Here is a 13,086-nt window from a genome sequence, read left to right on the forward strand (position 1 = left end):
AACCAGACCTCAAGACAAAGGACTGAACAAATGTACCCACATACCTCCCCAGGGATGGACACCAGGGATTGATATTCTAAATAGGTAGCAGTCACCTTGAAGAGTCCTTGACCCAACCCCTTACAGGAAAAGCCCCTGTTCAGTATTCATGCCTGCTTGCTACATGACTCAATTCCCCATTTGATCCCGGTTTAATCAGTTTTACCTGAACAATTCTTATTGGCTGACCATAGTTTTGTCCATTTTCCCCTACCTTGAACCCACCTCACCTCGTGGTTTTGCTCTATAAAAGTCCCTAGAAAAGACAGAGTCTTGGGGTAACCCACTCGGGCCCCCCTCTGTCCCTCTCTTGGACAGACGCTTTCTTTCCCTCAATAAATATATTCTGCTCTTAGCCTCCGTTGTTCCTAAAATTCATTCTTCGATTTTAGAGAACACGAACTCGTCCCAGATATCATTCAGGCTGGGAGTTTTCATTTTCCTGTATCAATGGGATTATAAGTGTGGACCATCACACCTGGCTCTGATTTTTTTTTTTTTTTTAAATCGGAGAAAAAAACAGGTAAAAGTTACAAAAGAAAATCAATATTTTTTAGGTGACAAGGGTTTGGGAATGTAGCTCAGTGGTAGAGCAATGGATAATATGAGTAAAACCCTGGGTTTGATTCCCAGCACGGCAAGAGTAAAAGTTACACTCTCAAAATCAGAGCTTGGCATCAATTGCAAGGACTTGATTGGCAAAACAAACAAACAAAATCTCATTAAAACTATGAATTTCATGTGTAAGTCCCTGGGTTTGGTCCCCACCACCACAAAAACAAACCAACCATGAAGTAGCAGAGTTTGGCTTTAGTGCCTCTTGTCTTGTTATGCCTAACCACACTGTTGCTTCTAAATTTCACATATCTCATTGACTATTCAGATTAGATCCGCTGTCTGCATGGCCAACCACTCACACGCCACCCCAGCTTGAGGTAGCTTTGTAGGATTTACTGGTAGAAGGATGGTGGCCAAAGTGGGTCAAACACAGACCAAAACTTCCCTGAAGTCCACTTTGCACATAAACTGGTTAAGAAAAGTCCCTGAAATGTTTTATTTAGTTAGTTTTTCATTTCAACATCCAGTAAGAATTAACCACAGAGAATAGAAGCAGAAGTGTTCAGTAAGTCTACAAAAACATTTTGCAGATGTGCTGACAGTTTTTAAAATTTATTGTTTTTCAGTACTAGAGATGGAACCCAGGATGGCTCTACCTCTCAGCTACATCCTCAGCCCTTTTTATTTCTTGTTTTGAGACAGGGTCTTGCTAAGTTGCCCCAGCAGAACTTGAACTTGCAGTTCTCCTGCCTCAGCCTCCCTCCCTGTGGAGGGTACAGGCATATACCACCGTGTCCTACAAAAATGCCATTGTATAGCCTAAGGGTGTAAGTCACCTCCGTGTTGATGGACCTTACAACCACTTCTATGTGCTCTTTTGCTAAAGACACTCTTAAATAAATCAGGCTTTCTAAATGGTCATTCTTAAAACTTCAGAATTATAAAGCTATATAGTAGAATTCTACTTAAAGGGCATTTTTTTCTTTGCTTCTTCTTTCTCTCTTTTTTTTTTTTTTTTTTTTTTTTTTTTTTTGAGACAGGGTCACAGTATACAGTCCAGGCTGGCCTCGGACTTACTGTGATCCCTGTCCCCCAGGGGCTGGATTATGGGCGTGCACCACCACATCTGGCATTTTTTGGGGGCGGGAGCAGTGCTGGAGATTGAATCCAAGGCTTCATGTATGCTAAGCAAGCACTCTACCACTGAGGTGCATCCCAGGCCATGTGTAATAATGTTTTAGACGAGAGCTTTAACTTAAAATAAGCATTTGGAATAGCTGCCGCCAGGTAGAGCTGTGTGTGTGGTTAGCGCGAACAGTCTGACCCCTGGTGCGCTGAAGTCGGATCTTTTTCTCTGCCCATGATGTGTTGGTGAAGCCTTAGAAAAACAAGACTACAAGATGCTCAAACAAGACAGATGACAGTAACTACAGTGGTTAATGACGTTACGATTGTTGTTAAACTGTAAATTGGGTGGCAGTATATATATATATTTGTTGTCAACTTTCCTAGCTGCGTTGCTGAAAAATAATTTATAGAATTTCATGGCCGTCCATACTTAACGGAAAATGTAAAACTTGAATAACAGATTTAGAAGGCACAATACAACTTTTTTTTTGTACTGGGAATCGAACTCAGGACCTTGCACTTGCCAGGCAGGTGCTTGCACCGCTGAGCTGTATCCCCGGCCCACGATACAGCTTTTGTACCTGCAGATCACTTCGGCCCATTTTGTCACTTGGAACAGTCTGCCGTATTACTGGACCCAGCCCTCTGGGGAGTATCAGCAAGTTTTAGTGCTTGCTTCTCAGAACTGAAATGAATTTCCCGCTCCGTACTGGACTGGCTTGTACTGCGCGTCCGCGCCTGCGCGTTCTTGCTGATGCGCTGTCCGGCTGGTGAGCGCTCCTGGCTCCCTCGCCTGCTCCTGCGAGATGGTTATTTACAACTCTGTGGCTGTTGCCATGGCTACACAAAAAGAATCGCTGTGCCCACGTTTGCCCCACCCGCCCTCTTGCTACCAATGCCTGTGTTTGCTGGCTGCGCCGTAGTGTGGCTGCTTTCTTTGGGGTCCTCTTTGTCTGCTGTTTTTTAAGTTTGCCACAGCTGCTCTTGGAAGGAATGGCTCATTTTCTAAGTAAGCATTTTCTGACAACCTCTGACGGTTCATTCATCATGGAGCCTAATATTTTGTAAAGTCTAACGTCGACCTATTGGAATAAACTAGCTGTAAAGTTGATGCTCTAAATGTGTGTCTTTACAGTTATAACCACACACACTGTGGGAGAGCATCTATCATTACTGCAAATCACTGTGGTTCAGATACTCACAGAAAATTAAGAGAGAAATAATAAGTGCACTGGTTTCTCTCCTTGTAAGAGAAAGATTGAAACTATCAATATCTTTTTTTTGTTTGTTTGTTTTTTTGGTTTTTCTCCGGTACCAGGAACCGAACTCACTACCTTGCGCTTGCCAGGCAGGCACTTTGCCGCTGAGCTAAATCCCCAGCCCCGAAACTATTAATATCTTATAATACAAATATCAGTAGTCTCCCACTGTACCAGAAACAGACAAATGAAGCCTCATGAACTAATAATACATCACCATTTATTCGCCTGGGCCATCTTGCTAATAAAAGCTTCAAATGCGGGACTCTAACCAAAGAGGTGTCTATTTTAAAGCACAGTGGGGATAGCAAGGACTTCTAATTTCTGATATTTCCAATAAAAGTCCCTGAGAACGCGTAAGAAAGTGTCCGAGCACCCCACCCAAAGCTACTTTAAAGCAGTAGGTGCAGTTGCATGGTTATGACATAATTTTATCACATAATTGCTGGATTTGTTTTCTTGAGCTCACAGTGTACTTGGAAAATAAATCTCTTGGGAAAAAAGTCCACACTGACTATTGCAGAAGGGTTATGCAAGCCGGCGCTGTGTTTTGTGAGGTGAACTGAAACTCCAAGAAAGCACCTGGGGTGTTGATATGCTTGGGGCAAGCTGGCAGGGCTTTTTGCTGTTCTTTCCGCACTGTTTTGTTTTGCCGTGCTGAGGATCAAACCTAGGCCATTTGGTAGAAAATAATGAATCCGCAAGAAGATTCTGTTTCGTTTTTGTTTTTTTCTTGTCTTTTTGAGACAGGTCAGGCTGGGCTTGAACTCACTTTGTAGCCCAGGCTGGCCCTGAACTCAAAGCGATCCTCCTGCCTCAGCCTCCTGAGAGCCGGATTACAGGAGTACACCACCACACCCAGCTGGTTTACATTTTAAAAAAGAAAAATCACCTGTATGAATTTGTACCTCAGTCTACATTCATTATGTATTTTTAAAAATCCCATGGTAGCTTGTCAACTAAATTTGTATTTTTATGATAAAAAAACAAACAAAAGCTTACCTTTTGCCAAACACTAGCACAGACACAAAGGATAATGAGGTTGAAAAAATTCCAGGAGCTCAGCATCTGAAGGGGGAGGATACAGGTGAGCGGGAAGATCCCTTTCCGGGTGGACTTTTTTTTTTTTGGTTTTTCTCTGGTACTGGGAACCAAACTCATGACCTTGCACTTGCCAGGCAGGAGCTTTTGCCGCTGAGCTAAATCCCCAGCCCCCCGGGTGGATTTACCGAAGGGTCCTGAGGGTGCTCTTGGGGTGGAGGCCTCAGCAGACCCGACCTGTGACGGGAGAGATAGGGAGAACTCGGAGGAGGAGCCCAGCTGCTCAGAGGCCTTCGGGGGATGCAGTCAGTCACGTATCCTCAGGGCTGGCTCTGTCGTGGGTACTGCATCTCATTTCCGTTTTCTCCCTCCTGGCATCTGCTCACCACCAGATTTTTAAGCTTTATGCATACTGTTCCCTCTCCAGAGTCTGAACTTGTGAGAGCTGCATAGTATTTCAGATTTCATAGCAGCGCTTCAAGCAAACGAATCACCCCGAAACTCTGTATAAAGTATCCCTGGTAGAATATTAATAAGTAATATCCCCAAATCATCTAAGCGCCAGTCCACGTTTACGCTTCCCAAATTGTTATGGGACTAATTTTGGAAATCATACTTACCGGCTGAAGGATGTAAAAGTGCACACAGTGGATTTTTTTAGTACCAGAAATTAAACTCTGCACCTTGCGCTTGCCAGGGAGCACTGTGCCAGTGAGCTCTCTCCTCAACTTGTGGATTTCTTCCTTCCGCCTCGGTCTTTATCTACACTCCGGCCTCCGACTTTGGCCCAGGACAGTGCAGTTTGCAGGTAGGACAGTAGGTGGCAGCACAAGCCCATCCCACTGTTGGCAGGCACGTTTCTCTAGCTGCAGAGTAGGTGCCTGGGGCCCTCCCTAGTTCGGTCAGGCAAGCATCTATGGTTGCAGGGCGTATTCAGAACCTCATGACGCCCCGATTTCTTTATGTGAAGTTATAAAAACTTCAAGGCAAAATTCAGTTTTATTTCATGAAACAGTTCAACCCATGGAGAACTCAATTGAGATGGTTTTCAAAACTATTCTGTGAAATCAAATAAGCAAAAAGCTCTACTTGCTTGAACTCATTACTGAACTTGCAGGAAACGATCAAGATCTTTGCTCAATGACGCTTTTCTTCAAAGACGGATTTACAAGTCTGATGTCAATAGCGAGCCATAAGTCAACTGTTACACAGTTTTTGTTTTTTTTAAGAACTGAAATAGGCCTTATGTGGTAGCATACAACTGTAATCCCAGCACTTGACAGGCTGAGGCAGGAGGACTGCTGTGAGTTCGAAGCCAGCCTGGGCTACAAAGCGAGTTCAAGGCCAGGTTACACGACAGAGAGAGACCTTGTCTCAAAAAGACAAAAAACAAAACAAAACAAAAAAACCCAGCCAAAGTAATACAAGGATAAAATAATACATGGACATAGATGAGAGAAAAAATTCCTACAAACAAAAAGAATTTTAAATAGGGGCTGGGGATTTAGCTCAGCGGCACAGCACCTGCCTGGCAAGCACGAGGTCATGAGTTCGATTTCCGGTAGCGGAAAAATAACAAAAAACAAACAAACAAAAAAAGAATTTTAAGTAAAAGTAACCATTGCAAATATTTTAGCAACACAGAGGATCTTTTGCGGGAGGAAGTCAGGTTCGCAGAGTGGAGCGCAGGGTCCTCTGCGCGCTCGGCAGGTGCTGGACCAGGAGAGCACAGCCCTCGCAGACGGCCTTGACTGCAACTAAACACATTGTAGTGTAATAGCAAACTAGAAACCCACGGATTTTCCGGACAAGTGGAGTGTTTGTACTTTGTTTAAAAATCTGTGATTAGGTTGCTTTTGTGCGAGAAGTGAGGGGAATATTAAAATGGATGTTGAATAGTTAAGAAAAAAACCAGCTGAATTCTTCTAGTTTGGCTGTTTACTTAGGTGATAATGAAGTAAAATGATGCACATAACAGGAATGGAAAAGACTGGAGAGAGAGCATGATAGTATTCACCCTTCCATGACCTCCTTAACATGAAAACCTAAAACCTAAAACAAATTAGCTAAAAGCAAAGCCAGGGATTTGGGGACGGAGGACACAGCTCTGCAGCAGAGCACATGCTTAATACAACGAGGCCCTGGGTTCAATCTCCTGCAACCCCCTAAAAGCAGGCCTGTTGAAGTAGGAGTTCCCACCTTCCTCTGAAAGCACACTGTTAGCGATTTCCCGGAAAGCTCAGGGAATCCCCGTTGCTGTGGAAACCTCCAGCTGGCGTGCTGCACTCAGACGTGGACTGCATCCTCAGGCAGCGGAGGGGCCCGCGCTGGACGCTTCCGGTTCCCACAGCTCCCCCTAGCCCGAGCCGAGGCTTGTGACACGAATATTCTGTCCGCAGGTATCAAGGTTAGAGACATCCTGAGAAAAGCAAGGGGAATGGCTTTCATACTGGGAAGGTGAGAATTAACAGTGATTATCTGGCACACAGGGTCAGGAGCCCCTTTGACTCCGGACCAGAGTGGCGCTCGTGGAGTTAGTTACTGGGTTTCACTCAGACATATATGCAGCAGTTAGGGGCACAGCCCTCATGTACTTCTGTCCTCAGATCTGAGAGAAAGAGGAAGTGGTTTGTATCTGCTAGCTCATGCGTATGCCAATCTGTTCTATTAAAAACAATAATTTCTCAGAAAAAAAAAAAAGAAATTGCTTCTTTCTTTCCATTTTCTTCCTTCTACTTCCCACAATCACTTTGTAACATCTGGTTTTCTATCCAGTTGTACCGTTACTTGTACTTTTTGATAGTCAACTTTCTTTTTTTGTTGTTGTTTTTGGTTTTGGTTTTCATCTTTTTGAGACAAGGTCTCACTATGCAGTTCAGGCTGGCAATGAACTCACTGTGTAGCCCAGGCTGTCTTTCAACTCATAGTGATCTTCCTGCCCCAGCCTCCCAAGTGCTGGGACTACAGGCATAAGCCACCATGCCCGGTTTTTCAAATTTCAAATATACTGTTGACTTCTAGCAGTGAGAGATTAGAATTCAGTTTACCTGCACTAAATCTCACTTCTCTCTTCTCCTATTTTTGTTGATAGCCATATTGTTTCCCATTATTTTGAATGGTTATTTTCATAACTTTAAACAATATGCTTTAACTGCTCTTTCTTCTTTTGAAAGAGAGTCTTGCTATGTTGTTCAGGCTGCCTTGGAATCTTGGGCTTAGGTGATCCTGTTGCCTCACCCGCCTGAGTAGCTGGGACTATGGGTGCAGGTACAGCTCCCAGCTCACCCACACCTCTTAAAGTAGAAAGAAGTGTATCTTTGCCATCCGAGTTCCCCACGTTTGGTGTTTTGTCTCAGATTTTCTTTTCTTTTCTCTCCTCCCTCCCTCCTTCCCTTCTCCTTTCCTCCTTTCCTTCCTTCTTTCCTTCCTTCCTTCCTTCCTTCCTTCATTTCCTTCCTTCCTTCCTTCTTTCTAGTGCTGGGAATGAAACCGAGGGCCTTGTACACGCTTGGCCATGAGCTCCATCCTTAGCTTTTCCCTCCAGTTTCTCACATAATTTGCATATTGTCTAAAATCCACCACAGTCCATGGATCCCTGTGGCCCACGGAGTATTTATCATTTGCACAGTTGTCATCCTGGCTTGGTTCCTTCACAGTTCATATCTCTTTCTTTCTTGTTTTTTTTGCACTGGATAAAGTCCTCAAGGAACTGTATAAGAAAGGATACGTAGTAAGTACACTGCTTAAATCCTATCAGCTCGCAAATGTCTTTATATGCCTTCAATTTGATGGCTGCTTTAGATGACAAAGATTTCTATGTCCTAGATTATTTTCTGCAGCATTTTGAAAACGTTGCTTTCTAGCTCTCTGTGTCGGGCACTTTCTCAGCTCTGCCCCCTCAGATGTGGACTCCAGGCCACACCCTCTTCAGGTGGAGGAGCCCTGCTCCTCTGGGGTCCCCTCAGTCCACTTCCCGCTGGGCACGCATGCGCAGGACCCTTCTGCCGCTAGACGTTTGTTAACCCTTTCACCTGCTGATACCCAATCCATTCTTGTTGTCTTTGTGACTGCAGCTTTATACTCCTTTAAACTCTTTACTGCTTCAATAGGCTCTTGGGAAAGCAGAATGATATAAATCTGTAAGTTCATACTTCCTTCTTGAATTGGATCTGTTTTATATATTTTATATAAATCTGACCTTTTGTCTGGCTTTTTGTTTATGTTTTTATAAATACCAGGACTGTGTTTAATTCTCTTCTGCCAAATAAACGGAAACCACCGCTACCATGTCTATGTAGTAGTTTTACAAACCTCCGTGGTCCTTGGTGTTGGGGGACTAGTGACATATGCTAGAGCTGAAAGCAAGGCACCCAAAGCTGGAGGACACAGCCACGACTACTTCTCAGAACAAGGCTTACTGACTCACATGCTTGCTGGAACTGTACACTGTGAGGAAAATCATTTCCTCATTCCCTGTAAGTTCGAATTTCCAAGAGCAAACCAGACACAAACATTTATGCCACCAGCTAGGGAACCATCCTAGGGAAGGATAAATGAAGCCAATTAGCCACGTCATTATGATTCACATCCAGCCTGATAATTTGTCTGTTTGAGCAGAAGTCAGTCTTAACAAGGCCAGCATGACCATCCAAAAATGGCAATGTTGTCTTCTACAGTTATGTGTAAATTTTATGTCTTACCTTTCTTACAAGTGTTGAAGATCAATTAGTATTTTCATGTGATTTGGGGACAGACTCTTATTTGATATTATAGCAGAAAATGCCCCCACCCCCCCCGCCCGCCAGCCAGTCTGTTAGTTGCTCAGGTAACAGTTCTTGTTGCAGTTCCGGTTGCTTGTGTCTCCTAGCAACAGCTGGTCACTGTGATGCATACTGTAAGAACCAATCAGTCCTGCCAAGTAATCTGCCTCTGGACATCCCCTTGCAATTCCATAAAAACCTCCCTCCCTGAGCCTTCAGGGCCTGATATTTTGGGAATGATCCCAATCAGTGCCTGCCGAGGTAAATAAGTCTGCCTCCAAATCCTGGGTGTTGTTTTGGTGTTTCTGCTTGTCATAGCAATATCATTGACAGTTGGCTTTTGCATAACTGGGACAAATAATATAAGATGTACAAATTCCCGGTAACTTCAGATGTGCTGTTGGGGGTGGGGTACCAGGAATTGAACTCAGGGCCTGGCACTTGCCAGGCAGAAACTACACTGCTGAGCTCTATCCCCAGCCCCTAGGTACACTTATTGTTTTATTCACTTCTCTTATAGCAGAGAAACCAATATCAATCCAAAGGAAGACTCTGCACTGAGGAGTTAGAAGGCAGTTTTTATTATGCTAGCAGGCTGGGGAACCCAGAGGTCCAGATCACCAGCCCGGAGTCAGGTTTGGGTTCAGCTGAAATATAGTTTGCAAGTGGGAAGTGCAAAGCTGATAGCAGGTTATTACATGATTGGTTACATGGAATACAAGAATCATGTCATATACTGTCAGGCAAGTTTACTTAAAAGGAATTGTTTAACATTCTGGGAAAGAGGGGGGGGTGGTGTGAGCTGAGCAAGTAGAGTTAAATGGGCCCTTGACTAGGCCAGTCTGTCCCAGACATGAAGTCCTTGAAGCAAGTTGGAAGCAAAACATATTTTTCTAGCTGAGGAAAACACAAGCTGGACACAGTCAAATTGGCCTGGTGCATTATCAAAGAGAAGTAGACAGCCAAGGCTATCTACATGACAGGGAGCATGAGCACAGTCACACGCTATGAATTGATTTCTAACTTGTGCTATAACATGCCTGCAAGTCTGCTATTCTGTAAGTGTGCCCTGACCCTCTAACTTTTGAAGGCACCTACTTTATGCTTTGCGTTTTGATAGAGCCATTGAAGGTAGTAAAATGAAGGAGATCCTCTCCTCAATAATTTACTCTGTTGCCTTTTTAATTTCAGCAATGGTCCAGGGATGAATTAGTAGAGGCTTGCCAGTTTTCTTACAAATGTCTGAAGATCATGATTCATCTTGATAGTAACTTTATACACATATTATGGATGGTTGGGTGACTACATTTTAACTGAGTTCCGCCCAGAGCTTACTGGGCCACATTGTGTGTGTGTGTCTGTGCAGTACTGGGGACTGAACCCAGGACCTTCACACTGAGCTACATGCCCAGCCCCTTTTTTATTTTTGTTTTGTGATGTGGTCTTGCTATGCTGCTAAGTTGTCTAGGCTGGGCTAGAACCTGCTCTCCTCCCACCTCTGCTTCCCAGAGTGCTGCTCACATTTTCTTTAGTGTTTTGATCCCTTGGGTTCTAAACCGTACTTGGAGCAAATGATAAAAGAGCCAAGTTAATATGTAGATAGTGTGCTGAAACCAGACTCTACCAAAGCATGCCATTCCAGGGGAAGCCTAGATTTGTGCCCGTACGGGAAAGAGGCTGACAGTCATCCCGCAGCCCATGGGAATAGGGATGTGCTGGGCTTCCTGAGGACCCTGCGCTGTGGTGCCCAGTACCCTGAACACCACAGTGCCAGCAGGAGAGGCCCTGGGTCAAACAGCCTGGGTTCAAAGCCTGGCTCTGCCTCCTCTGAGATGCGCCTCTTAGTAGATTGGTGAAACTTCTCTGAGCCCTTATCTAGTTCAGTAACAGGAGAGTAATAGTAACACTACTTACTTGGGGTAGTATTGGGAGGCTAGGTGTTCAGTCACTGAAACACTTTGGTCACAATACTTGCTGAGAAAAGCTACTATTATAATTACTCTGGAAGTGCAAATTAAGTTTCAGTAAAATCAACGTCATGTGATGTCAGTATTACTAAATTGCATTGACCTCTTTAGTGTTGTTGGTATTTGTTTTTATAGTTGTAAAAGAATAAGGGATTTATACTTACATTTGTGAGAGTAACCTCAAAATAAGAATGATTCCAGTGAACATCTGAGGGAAAGTCCTGCCTTAAGGCTTTGTCTCTATTCTCTCTCCTTCTCCCTCTCCCTCTCCCTCTCCTTTCCCTCTCCCTCTTGCTCTGGCTCTCTCTATCTCTATGGTCTAAAACATGTTTTGTAATAAAAGAAACTTTGTTACTATCTTCTTTTAGAAAGTGTTTAGCAGCTGATCCTGGTTGCATGCTCCTATAATGCCAATACTCTAGGAGGCTAAGGCAGGAGGATTACAAATTTGACCCCAGCCTAGATAATTTAGCAAGTGTCTGCCTCAAGGTAAAAAATAAAAGGGGTTGGGGATGTAGCTCATTCTGAAGGCTCTGGGTTCAACCTTCATTTTAGCAAAGAATTAACCTTTGTAAGGTTCTTTTTCTGGAGAGTAGGCTGGCCACTTGCTTAGGGGGAGCTGGAGGTAGGGAGCTGGTTCCAGTCATGGCCAGGAGCTGATGCTCTGAGCTCCTCTGATCACCCAGCCTAGACAAGTGGGAGCAACAGAAGTGGAACAGCAGGGGCCCTTTTTATTGACAGTGACCTTTTAGGCCTAGGCAGACCCAGGGGATTCCTGGACCTATCTGTCCAGGAAAAGAATCTGGGCAGAAAGCAACATTCTCACTCCAAAAAGAGTGGAGTGTTTATGGAAATCTAGTGAGGCTGGATGTATACACAATGCTTCCCCAGGAACGTGAGCACTGTGTCTGTGGAGTGGGACAGAATCCGGCCGAGTAAGGAGGATGGGAGGACCTCTGCACTCACCTGGGAGAGGCTCCTCCATGTGGTCAGGTGCAGGACCCAGCAGCCGCTGGTTAGGGAAGACAGCAGACATCAGCTTCCATGACCACTGGGCCCAGCTGAGGCTGGAAGGCTGGGCACATCCCATCTCTCTGAGGGGTTGTTGTCACAGAATTCTGCTCTACTCCAGGAAAGCTGAATTTGGAGTCACCCTTCTATTTTGGCCATTTGCTTGATGTCTTGGGTCCTTCAGGTCCTAATATGCAATGAGTAGCAATTTTTAAAGCTGATTTTCACATTAGCAAGTCTCATATTGATAAACGAAAATAAAAACTCCCAACCTGAATGATATATGGGACGAGTTCGTGTTCTCTAAAATCGAAGAATGAATTTTAGGAACAACGGAGGTTAAGAGCAGAATATATTTATTGAGGGAAAGAAAGCTTCTGTCCAAGAGGACACAAGGGGGGGCTCGAATGGGTTACCCCAAGACTCTGTCTTTTCTAGGGACTTTTATAGAGCAAAATCACAAGGTGAGGAGGGTCCAAGGTTGGGGAAAAATGGACAAAACTATGGTCAGCCAATAAGAATTGTTCAGGTAAAATTGATTAAATCAGGATCAGTTGGGGAATTGAGTCATGTAGCAAGCAGGCATGAATACAGAACAGGGGCTTTTCCTGTAAAGAGGTTGGGTCAAGGACTCTTCAAGGTGACTGCTACCTATTTAGAATATCAATCCCTGATGTCCATCCCTGGGGAGGTATGTGGGTGCATTTGTCTAGTCCTTTGTCTTGAAGTCTGGCCCACAGCAAATACGAATCTTTCATGTTGGCTCCTTGGAGGGTCTGGCCCTGTCTGACAGCCTATAATATTTCTATCTAACTCGACTGCCTATAACAATATGACTGTAGAAAGACGTTCTGTATGAAGAAAGAACTGGTCAAATGGACAAAGCCTCATTCTGCCACTTGCCGGCAATGCAAATCTATGGTCCAAAGACTTTCAACAAGAATTTCATCTCCTGGCCAGACATGGTGGTGTACACCTGTAATTCCAGCACTCAGGAGGCTGAGGCAGGAGGATTACTGGGAGTTCGAGGCCAGCCTGGGCTACAAAGTGAGTTTGAGCCCAGCCTGAACTGCATAGTGAGACCCTGTCTCCAAAAAAAAAAAAAAAAAAAAAAAAAAAAAAAGAATTTCATCTCCTGTCTTTCCAACCTGTGGTGGGGTTGAAATTGATTAGGCCTGGGGGAAACCTGACAGCTAACTGCGCAGAATGTGTGGAAGGTCATAAATCCCTCCCAATAGGCTGTGGGAGATGTTTTCTAAAAAGACAGGACATAGCCAGGTGTGGGGGTGCATGCCTGTAATCTCAGCACTCAGGAGGCTGAGA

This window comes from Chinchilla lanigera, unplaced genomic scaffold (genome assembly GCF_000276665.1).
Source record: "Chinchilla lanigera isolate Chin_1 unplaced genomic scaffold, ChiLan1.0 scaffold00024, whole genome shotgun sequence".
Lineage (NCBI taxonomy): Eukaryota > Metazoa > Chordata > Mammalia > Rodentia > Chinchillidae > Chinchilla > Chinchilla lanigera.